At 33.1% G+C, this 11,271-nt stretch overlaps 3 non-coding genes across 3 annotated transcripts; all 3 read right to left on the bottom strand.

Annotated features, from left to right (window-relative positions):
• Positions 1–2,347: 2,347 nt before the first annotated feature.
• TRNAR-CCU (transfer RNA arginine (anticodon CCU)) lies at positions 2,348–2,420 on the bottom strand. Its single transcript has one exon. It is a non-coding gene; the product is annotated as a tRNA-Arg (tRNA).
• A 2,922-nt stretch (positions 2,421–5,342) lies between these two features.
• TRNAK-CUU (transfer RNA lysine (anticodon CUU)) lies at positions 5,343–5,415 on the bottom strand. Its single transcript has one exon. It is a non-coding gene; the product is annotated as a tRNA-Lys (tRNA).
• A 3,404-nt stretch (positions 5,416–8,819) lies between these two features.
• TRNAI-UAU (transfer RNA isoleucine (anticodon UAU)) lies at positions 8,820–8,912 on the bottom strand. Its single transcript is given in 2 exon segments — positions 8,820–8,855; positions 8,875–8,912. It is a non-coding gene; the product is annotated as a tRNA-Ile (tRNA).
• Positions 8,913–11,271: the final 2,359 nt, after the last annotated feature.

Below are 11,271 nucleotides of genomic sequence, written 5' to 3'. Positions count from 1 at the left end.
CACTAATCTACTGCACCCAATACTAAAGTACCTAATAAAAGTAATATTCTAATCATAAGGTAATCAATTATATTGTGCATTTGTGTTATTGCCCAGTTTTATGTATCCATAGGTGTATATTGCAATGAATTCATGCCATTGTTGTACAGTACAATATTATCAAAATTGTAAAATAATTCCTGTTTATTTATCTTAAATAATATTTGGTATAGATATATGTAACTTTAATGTTGCATAGGGAAAATATACACTCTAATACCAAAATATGCAGTATCTTTAAATAAAAATAAGTTAAATCTCACTTGTGCTCTATATTTAAAGGTAAACATTGTTTTTTTGGTCTGTAGCACCTAAATTGTCAGTAAAGTCAGTGTCCAAAGAAATATAAAAGGCAGAAAATTACCCTTTTGATGACATGGATGAAAGGACTTCAAGAAACCCATCAGCAATTGCAATAGAAATTGTTATTTTGTAGCCACTCTGATATTAAATTGCAATTAAAACTTAATAGGTATGGTTTGGTATATATGGATTTTCTGCAATACCATTAAGACAGTCACCTGAATTGAAAAAAAGCATAACTTCTAGAATGAGAATGAGCAACAAAGGAACATGCATCCTAGATGGGACTTGAAGCCACTGTCCCATGTGATAGTAAACTTTTCAGAAAACTAATCCACAATGTCATTAGGATAAATGTCTGCTTTTAGATACTGGGCTATAATTTTGCAAGCTGAACAGTTCCGGATTGATAAGCAGATAAAAGTTTCTGGTGGAGCCATTTGTGCAGTATGAAGCAAGAATAAAAGGAACATCTCCAAAATTATTTTAATGAAATAAAGCCTATCACCCCAAATGGGACTTGAACCACAATCCCTGGCTTAGGAGGCAGGTGCCTTATCCATTAGGCCACTGGGGCTTAGTAACATCTTTGAGTGAAACTGATTTTTTCATTAGTATAATCATTAATTGTTGCAATATAGGAAAGCCGTTTATTTGTGTTCTTTGCTTTACAAATCCCAGCATGAAATGTGATTGTACTATCCAGACCTAATAGTGTGGACCCTCATGTTACAGTGCAGCAAAACAGATTGATGCAACTCTTTTACCAATAAAGAGGTAGTTTTTTGCATTCCATTTTGTTGACTAACTAAAGTAATGTTTACAGTGCATATGAACCAAAGCAGCTGTGTGTACTGGTACTTAAAAACAGTCATGTTTGTGTTTTTTTTCTGCCTTCATATCAGGATGCCCAGGAAGCAGATGATAATCATTAACTGTTGACATTAGAAAAAAAATTACATTTGCTCCAGGTGAGGCTTGAATTCACAACCTCAGGATTGCTCAACAGATACTGCCTTATAAGTACCGCGCACAGACCGATTGCACCACAGGAGCACATGGACAAAGCACTTTATTTTTAGTTGAGTGATTTTAGCATCGAGTTGACTAAGTAAATTAACTTGGTTTATTAATTTTAAATTAGTTACTTTTTAAATCCACTAAACTACTGCACCCAATACTAAAGTACCTAATAAAAGTAATATTCTAATCATAAGGTAATCAATTATATTGTGCATTTGTGTTATTGCCCAGTTTTATGTATCCATAGGTGTATATTGCAATGAATTCATGCCATTGTTGTACAGTACAATATTATCAAAATTGTAAAATAATTCCTGTTTATTTATCTTAAATAATATTTGGTATAGATATATGTAACTTTAATGTTGCATAGGGAAAATATACAATCTAATACCAAAAAATGCAGTATCTTTAAATTAAAATAAGTTAAATCTCACTTGTGCTCTATATTTAAAGGTAAACATTGTTTTTTTGGTCTGAAGCACCTAAATTGTCAGTAAAGTCAGTGTCCAAAGAAATATAAAAGGCAGAAATTTACCCTTTTGATGACATGGATGAAAGGACTTCAAGAAACCCATCAGCAATTGCAATAGAAATTGTTATTTTGTAGCCACTCTGATATTAAATTGCATTTAAAACTTAATAGGTATGTTTTGGTATATATGGATTTTCTGCAATACCATTAAGACAGTCACCTGCATTGAAAAAAAGCATAACTTCTAGAATGAGAATGAGCAACAAAGGAACATGCATCCTAGATGGGACTTGAAGCCACTGTCCCAGGTGATAGTAAACTTTTCAGAAAACTAATCCACAATGTCATTAGGATAAATGTCTGCTTTTAGATACTGGGCCATAATTTTGCAAGCTGAACAGTTCCGGATTGATAAGCAGATAAAAGTTTCTGGTGGAGCCATTTGTGCAGTATGAAGCAAGAATAAAAGGAACATCTCCAAAATTATTTTAATGAAATAAAGCCTATCACCCCAAATGGGACTTGAACCCACAATCCCCGGCTTAGGAGGCCAGTGCCTTATCCATTAGGCCACTGGGGCTTAGTAACATCTTTGAGTGAAACTGATTTTTTCATTAGTATAATCATTAATTGTTGCGATATAGGAAAGCCGTTTATTTGTGTTCTTTGCTTTACAAATCCCAGCATGAAATGTGATTGTACTATCCAGACCTAATAGTGTGGACCCTCATGTTACATTGCAGCAAAACAGATTGATGCAACTCTTTTACCAAGGTAGTCTTTTGCATTCCATTTTGTTGACTAACTAAAGTAATTTTTACAGTGCATATGAACCAAAGCAGCTGTGTGTACTGGTACTTAAAAACAGTCATGTTTGTGTTTTTTTTCTGCCTTCATATCAGGATGTTCAGGAAGCAGATGATAATCATTAACTGATGACATTAGAAAAAAAATTACATTTGCTCCAGGTGAGGCTTGAAATCACAACCTCAGGATTGTTCAACAGATACTGTCTTATAAGTACCGCGCACAGACCGATTGCGCCACAGGAGCACATGGACAAAGCGCTTTATTTTTAGTTGAGTGATTTTAGCATCGAGTTGACTAAGTAAATTAACTTGGTTTATTAATTTTAAATTAGTTACTTTTTAAATCCACTAATCTACTGCACCCAATACTAAAGTACCTAATAAAAGTAATATTCTAATCATAAGGTAATCAATTATATTGTGCATTTGTGTTATTGCCCAGTTTTATGTATCCATAGGTGTATATTGCAATGAATTCATGCCATTGTTGTACAGTACAATATTATCAAAATTCTAAAATAATTCCTGTTTATTTATCTTAAATAATATTTGGTATAGATATATGTAACTTTAATGTTGCATAGGGAAAATATACAATCTAATACCAAAAAATGCAGTATCTTTAAATTAAAATAAGTTAAATCTCACTTGTGCTCTATATTTAAAGGTAAACATTGTTTTTTTGGTCTGAAGCACCTAAATTGTCAGTAAAGTCAGTGTCCAAAGAAATATAAAAGGCAGAAATTTACCCTTTTGATGACATGGATGAAAGGACTTCAAGAAACCCATCAACAATTGCAATAGAAATTGTTATTTTGTAGCCACTCTGATATTAAATTGCAATTAAAACTTAATAGGTATGTTTTGGTATATATGGATTTTCTGCAATACCATTAAGACAGTCACCTGAATTGAAAAAAAGCATAACTTCTAGAATGAGAATGAGCAACAAAGGAACATGCATCCTAGATGGGACTTGAAGCCACTGTCCCAGGTGATAGTAAACTTTTCAGAAAACTAATCCACAATGTCATTAGGATAAATGTCTGCTTTTAGATACTGGGCCATAATTTTGCAAGCTGAACAGTTCCGGATTGATAAGCAGATAAAAGTTTCTGGTGGAGCCATTTGTGCAGTATGAAGCAAGAATAAAAGGAACATCTCCAAAATTATTTTAATGAAATAAAGCCTATCACCCCAAATGGGACTTAAACCCACAATCCCCAGCTTAGGAGGCCAGTGCCTTATCCATTAGGCCACTGGGGCTTAGTAACATCTTTGAGTGAAACTGACTTTTTCATTAGTATAATCATTAATTGTTGCGATATAGGAAAGCCGTTTATTTGTGTTCTTTGCTTTACAAATCCCAGCATGAAATGTGATTGTACTATCCAGACCTAATAGTGTGGACCCTCATGTTACATTGCAGCAAAACAGATTGATGCAACTCTTTTACCATGAAAGAGGTAGTCTTTTGCATTCCATTTTGTTGACTATCTAAACTAATTTTTACAGTGCATATGAACCAAAGCAGCTGTGTGTACTGGTACTTAAAAACAGTCATGTTTGTGTTTTTTTTCTGCCTTCATATCAGGATGTTCAGGAAGCAGATGATAATCATTAACTGATGACATTAGAAAAAAAATTACATTTGCTCCAGGTGAGGCTTGAACTCACAACCTCAGCATTGCTCAACAGATACTGTCATATAAGTACCGCGCACAGACTGATTGCGCCACAGGAGCACATGGTCAAAGCGCATTATTTTTAGTTGAGTGATTTTAGCATCGAGTTGACTAAGTAAATTAACTTGGTTTATTAATTTTAAATTAGTTACTTTTTAAATCCACTAAACTACTGCACTCAATACTAAAGTACCTAATAAAAGTAATATTCTAATCATAAGGTAATCAATTATATTGTGCATTTGTGTTATTGCCCAGTTTTATGTATCCATAGGTGTATATTGCAATGAATTCATGCCATTGTTGTACAGTTCAATATTATCAAAATTGTAAAATAATTCCTGTTTATTTATCTTAAATAATATTTGCTATAGATATATGTAACTTTATTGTTGCATAGGGAAAATATACACTATATTACCAAAAATGCAGTATCTTTAAATAAAAATAAGTTAAATCTCACTTGTGCTCTATATTTAATGGTAAACATTGTTTTTTGGGTCTGTAGCACCTAAATTGTCAGTAAAGTCAGTGTCCAAAGAAATATAAAAGGCAGAAAATTACCCTTTTGATGACATGGATGAAAGGACTTCAAGAAACCCATCAGCAATTGCAATAGACATTGCTATTTTGTAGCCACTCTGATATTAAATTGCAATTAAAACTTAATATGTATGTTTTGGTATATATGGATTTTCTGCATTACCATTAAGACAGTCACCTGCATTGAAAAAAAGCATAACTTCTAGAATGAGAATGAGCAACAAAGGAACATGCATCCTAGATGGGACTTGAAGCCACTGTCCCAGGTGATAGTAAACTTTTCAGAAAACTAATCCACAATGTCATTAGGATGAATGTCTGCTTTTAGATATTGGGCCATAATTTTGCAAGCTGAACAGTTCCGGATTGCTAAGAAGAAAAAAATTTCTGGTGGAGCCATTTGTGCAGTATGAAGCAAGAATAAAAGGAACATCTAAAACATTATTTTAATGAAATAAAGCCTATCACCCCAGATGGGACTTGAATCCACAAACCCTGGCTTAAGAGGCCAGTGCCTTATCCATTAGGCCACTGGGGCTTTATAACATCTTTGAGTGAAACTGATTTTTTCATTAGTATAATCATTAATTGTTGCGATATAGGAAAGCCTTTTATTTGTGTTCTTTGCTTTTCAAATCCCAGCATGAAATGTGATTGTACTATCCATCCCTAATATTGTAGACCCTCAAGTTAGATTGCAGCAAAACAGATTGATGCAACTCTTTTACCAATAAAGAGGTAATCTTTTGCATTCCATTTTGTTGACTAACTAAAGTAATTTTTACAGTGCATATGAACCAAAGCAGATGTGTGTACTGGTACCTTAAAAACAGTCATGTTTGTGATTTTTTTCTGCCTTCATATCAGGATGTTCAGCTAGCAGATGATAATCATTAACTGATGACATTAGAAAAAAAATTACATTTGGTCCAGGTGAGGGTTGAACTCACAACCTCGGCATTGCTCAACAGATACTGTCTTATAAGTACCACGCGCTGACCGATTGCGCCACAGGAGCACATGGTCAAACTGTATTATTTTTAGTTGAGTGATTTTAGCATCGAGTTGACTAAGTAAATTAACTTGGTTTATTAATTTTAAATTAGTTACTTTTTAAATCCACTAAACTACTGCACCCAATACTAAAGTACCTAATAAAAGTAATATTCTAATCATAAGTTAATCAATTATATTGCGCATTTGTGTTATTGCCCAGTTTTATGTATCCTTAGGTGTATATTGCAATGAATTCATGCCATTGCTGTACAGTTCAATTTTATCAAAATTGTAAAATAATTCCTGTTTATAAATAATTCCTGTTTATTTATCTTAAATAATATTTGGTATCGATATATGTAACTTTAATGTTGCATAGGGAAAATATACACTATAATACCAAAAAATGCAGTATCTTTAAATAAAAATAAGTTAAATCTAACTTGTGCTCTATATTTAAAGGAAAACATTGTTTTTTTGGTCTGAAGCACCTAAATTGTCAGTAAAGTCAGTGTCCAAAGAAATATAAAAGGCAGAAAATTACCCTTTTGATGACATGGATGAAAGGACTTCAAGAAACCCATCAGCAATTGCAATAGAAATTGTTATTTTGTAGCCACTCTGATATTAAATTGCAATTAAAACTTAATAGGTATGTTTTGGTATATATGGATTTTCTGCGATACCATTAAGACAATCACCTGAATTGAAAAAAAGTATAACTTCTAGAATGAGAATGAGCAACAAAGGAACATGCATCCTAGATGGGACTTGAAGCCACTGTCCCAGGTGATAGTAAACTTTTCAGGAAACTAATCCACAATGTCATTAGGATAAATGTCTGCTTTTAGATACTGGGCCATAATTTTGCAAGCTGAACAGTTCCGGATTGATAAGCAGATAAAAGTTTCTGGTGGAGCCATTTGTGCAGTATGAAGCAAGAATAAAAGGAACATCTCCAAAATTATTTTAATGAAATAAAGACTATCACCCCAGATGGGACTTGAACCCACAAGCCCTGGCTTAGGAGGCTAGTGCTTTATCCATTAGGCCACTGGGGCTTAGTAACATCTTTGTGTGAAACTGATTTTTTCATTAGTATAATCATTAATTGTTGCGATATAGGAAAGCCATTTATTTGTGTTCTTTGCTTTACAAATCCCAGCATGAAATATGATTGTACTATCCAGCCCTAATAGTGTGGACCCTCATGTTACATTGCAGCAAAACAGATTGATGCAACTCTTTTACCAAGAAAGAGGTAGTCTTTTGCATTCCATTTTGTTGACTAACTAAAGTAATGTTTACAGTGCATATGAACCAAAGCAGCTGTGTGTACTGGTACCTTAAAAACAGTCATGTTTGAGTTTTTTTTTCTGCCTTCATATCAGGATGTTCAGGTAGCAGATGATAATCATTAACTGATGACATTAGAAAAAAAAAAACATTTGCTCCAGGTGAGGCTTGAACTCACAACCTCAGGATTGCTCAACAGATACTGTCTTATAAGTACCACGCACAGAACGATTGCGCCACAGGAGCACATGGACAAAGCACTTTATTTTTAGTTGAGTGATTTTAGCATCGAGTTGACTAAGTAAATTAACTTGGTTTATTAATTTTAAATTAGTTACTTTTTAAATCCACTAAACTACTGCACCCAATACTAAAGTACCTAATAAAAGTAATATTCTAATCACAAGGTAATCAATTATATTGTGCATTTGTGTTATTGCCCAGTTTTATGTATCCATAGGTGTATATTGCAATGAATTCATGCCATTGTTGTACAGTACAATATTATAAAAATTGTAAAATAATTCCTGTTTATTTATCTTAAATAATATTTGCTATAGATATATGTAACTTTAATGTTGCATAGGGAAAATATACACTATAATACCAAAAAATGCAGTATCTTTAAATAAAAATAAGTTAAATCTCACTTGTGCTCTATATTTAAAGGTAAACATTGTTTTTTTGGTCTGTAGCACCTAAATTGTCAGTAAAGTCAGTGTCCAAAGAAAAATAAAAAGCAGAAAATTACCCTTTTTATGACAAGGATGAAAGGACTTCAAGAAACCCATCAGCAATTGCCATAGACATTGTTATTTTGTAGCCACTTTGATATTAAATTGCAATTAAAACTTAATAGGTATGGATTGATATATATTGATTTCATGCAATACCATTAAGACAGTCACCTGCATTGAAAAAAAGCATAACTTCTAGAATGAGAATGAGCAACAAAGGAACATGCATCCTTGATGGGACTTGAATCCACTGTCCCAGGTGATAGTAAACTTATCAGGAAACTAATCCACAATGTCATTAGGATAAATGTCTGCTTTTAGATACTGGGCCATAATTTTGCAAGCTGAACAGTACCGGATTGTTAAGCAGATTAAAGTTTCTGGTGGAGCCATATGTGCAGTATGAAGCAAGAATAAAAGGAACATCTCCAAAACTATTTTAATGAAATAAAGCCTATCAACCAGAACTCGAACACACAATCCCTGGCTTAGGAGGCCAGTGCCTTATCCATTAGGCCAGTGGGGCTTAGTAACATCTTTGAGTGAAACTGATTTTTTCATTAGTATAATCATTAATTGTTGCGATATAGGAAAGCTGTTTATTTGTGTTCTTTGCTTTACAAATCCCAGCATGAAATGTGATTGTACTAACCAGCCCTAATTGCATGGACCCTCATGTTACATTGCAGCAAAACAGATTGATGCAACTCTTTTACCAATAAAGAGGTAGTCTTTTGCATTCCATTTTGTTGACTAACTAAAGGAATGTTTACAGTGCATTTGAACCAAAGTAGATGTGTGTACTGGTACCTTAAAAACAGTCATGTTTGTGTTTTTTTTGTGTCTTCATATCAGGATGTTCAGGTTGCAGATGATAATCATTAACTGATGACATTACAAAAAAAATTATGTCTGCTCCAGGTGAGGCTTGAACTCACAACCTTGGCATTGCTCAACAGATACTGTCTTATAAGTACCACGTACTGACCGATTGCGCCACAGGAGCACATGGTCAAAGTGCATTATTTTTAGTTGAGTGATTTTAGAATCGAGTTGACTAAGGAAATTAACTTGGTTTATTAATTTTAAATTAGTTACTTTTTAAATCCACTAAACTACTGCACCCAATACTAAAGTACCTAATAAAAGTAATATTCTAATCATAAGGTAATCAATTATATTGTGCATTTGTGTTATTACCCAGTTTTATGTATCCATAGGTGTATATTGCAATGAATTCATGCCATTGTTGTACAGTTCAATATTATCAAAAATGTAAAATAATTCCTGTTTATTTATCTTAAATAATATTTGATATAGATATATGTAACTTTAATGTTGCATAGGGAAAATATACACTATAGTACCAAAAAGTGCAGTATCTTTAAATAAAAATAAGTTAAATCTCACTTGTGCTCTAAATTTAAAGGTAAACATTGTTTTTTTGGTCTGTAGCACCTAAATTGTCAGTAAAGTCAGTGTCCAAAGAAATATAAAAAGCAGAAAATTACCCTTTTGATGACAAGGATGAAAGGACTTCAAGAAACCCATCAGCAATTGCCATAGAAATTGTTATTTTGTAGCCACTCTGATATTAAATTGCAATTAAAACTTAATAGGTATGTTTTGGTACATATGGATTTCATGCAATACCATTAAGACAGTCACCTGCATTGAAAAAAAGCATAACTTCTAGAATGAGAATGAGCAACAAAGGAACATGCATCCTAGATGGGACTTGAAGCCACTGTCCCAGGTGATAGTAAACTTTTCAGAAAACTAATCCACAATGTCATTAGGATAAATGTCTGCTTTTAGATACTGGGCCATAATTTTGCAAGCTGAACAGTACCGGATTGTTAAGCAGATAAAAGTTTCTGGTGGAGCCATATGTGCAGTATGAAGCAAGAATAAAAGGAACATCTCCAAAATTATTTTAATGAAATAAAGCCTATCAACCCAAACTCAAACCCACAAACCCTGGCTTAGGAGACCAGTGCCTTATCCATTAGGCCACTGGGGCTTAGTAAAATCTTTGTGTGAAATTGATTTTTTCATTAGTATAATCATTAATTGTTGCGATATAGGAAAGCCTTTTATTTGTGTTCTTTGCTTTGCTTTGTCAAAATCCATTATTTTTAGTTGAGTGATTTTAGAATCGAGCTGACTAAGGAAATTAATTTGGTTTCCTAATTTTAAATTAGTTTCTTTTTAAATCAACTAAACTACTGCACCCAATACTAAGTACCTAATAAAAGTAATATTTTAATCATAAGGTAATCAATTATATTGTGCATTTGTGTTATTGCCCAGTTTTATGTATCCATAGGTGTATATTGCAATGAATTCATGCCATTGTTGTACAGTTCAATATTATCAAAATTCTAAAATAATTCCTGTTTATTTATCTTGAATAATATTTGCTATAGATATATGTAACTTTAATGTTGCATTGGGAAAATATACACTATAATACCAAAAAATGCAGTATCTTTAAATAAAACTAAGTTAAATCTCACATGTGCTCTATATTTAAAGGTAAACATTGTTTTTTTGGTCTGTAGCACCTAAATTGTCAGTAAAGTCAGTGTCCAAAGAAATATAAAAAGCAGAAAATTACCCTTTTTATGACATGGATGAAAGGACTTCAAGAAACCCATCAGCAATTGCCATATACATTGTTATTTTGTAGCCACTTTGATATTAAATTGCAATTAAAACTTAATAGGTATGTTTTGGTATATATGGATTTCATGCAATACCATTAAGACAGTCACCTGCATTGAAAAAAAGCATAACTTCTAGAATGAGAATGAGCAACAAAGGAACATGCATCCTTGATGGGACTTGAAGCCACTGTCCCAGGTGATAGTAAACTTTTCAGGAAACTAATCCACAATGTCATTAGGATAAATGTCTGCTTTTAGATACTGGGCCATAATTTTGAAGGCTGAACAGTACCGGATTGTTAAGCAGAAAACAGTTTCTGGTGGAGCCATTTGTGCAGTATCTAAGGAACATCTCCAGTAATTATATGGATGAAATAAAGCCTATCACCCCAGGTAACTTGAAACCACAATCACAAGCAAAGGAGGCCAGTGCCTTATCCATTAGCCCACTGGGGCTTAGTAACATCTTTGTGTGAAACTGATTTTTTCATTAGTATAATCATTAATTGTTGCGATATAGGAAAGCCATTTATTTGTGTTCTTTGCTTTACAAATCCCAGCATGAAATGTGATTGTACTAACCAGACCTAATAGTGTGGAACCTCATGTTACATTGCAGCAAAACAGATTGATGCAACTCTTTTACCAATAAAGAGGTAGTCTTTTGCATTCCATTTTGTTGACTAACTAAAGGAA

Source organism: Taudactylus pleione, unplaced genomic scaffold (genome assembly GCF_031769625.1).
Source record: "Taudactylus pleione unplaced genomic scaffold, aTauple2 ptg000473l, whole genome shotgun sequence".
Taxonomy (NCBI): domain Eukaryota; kingdom Metazoa; phylum Chordata; class Amphibia; order Anura; family Myobatrachidae; genus Taudactylus; species Taudactylus pleione.
Note: the sequence above shows the minus strand (reverse complement) of the source record. Positions and strands in the feature narration are given on the sequence as shown.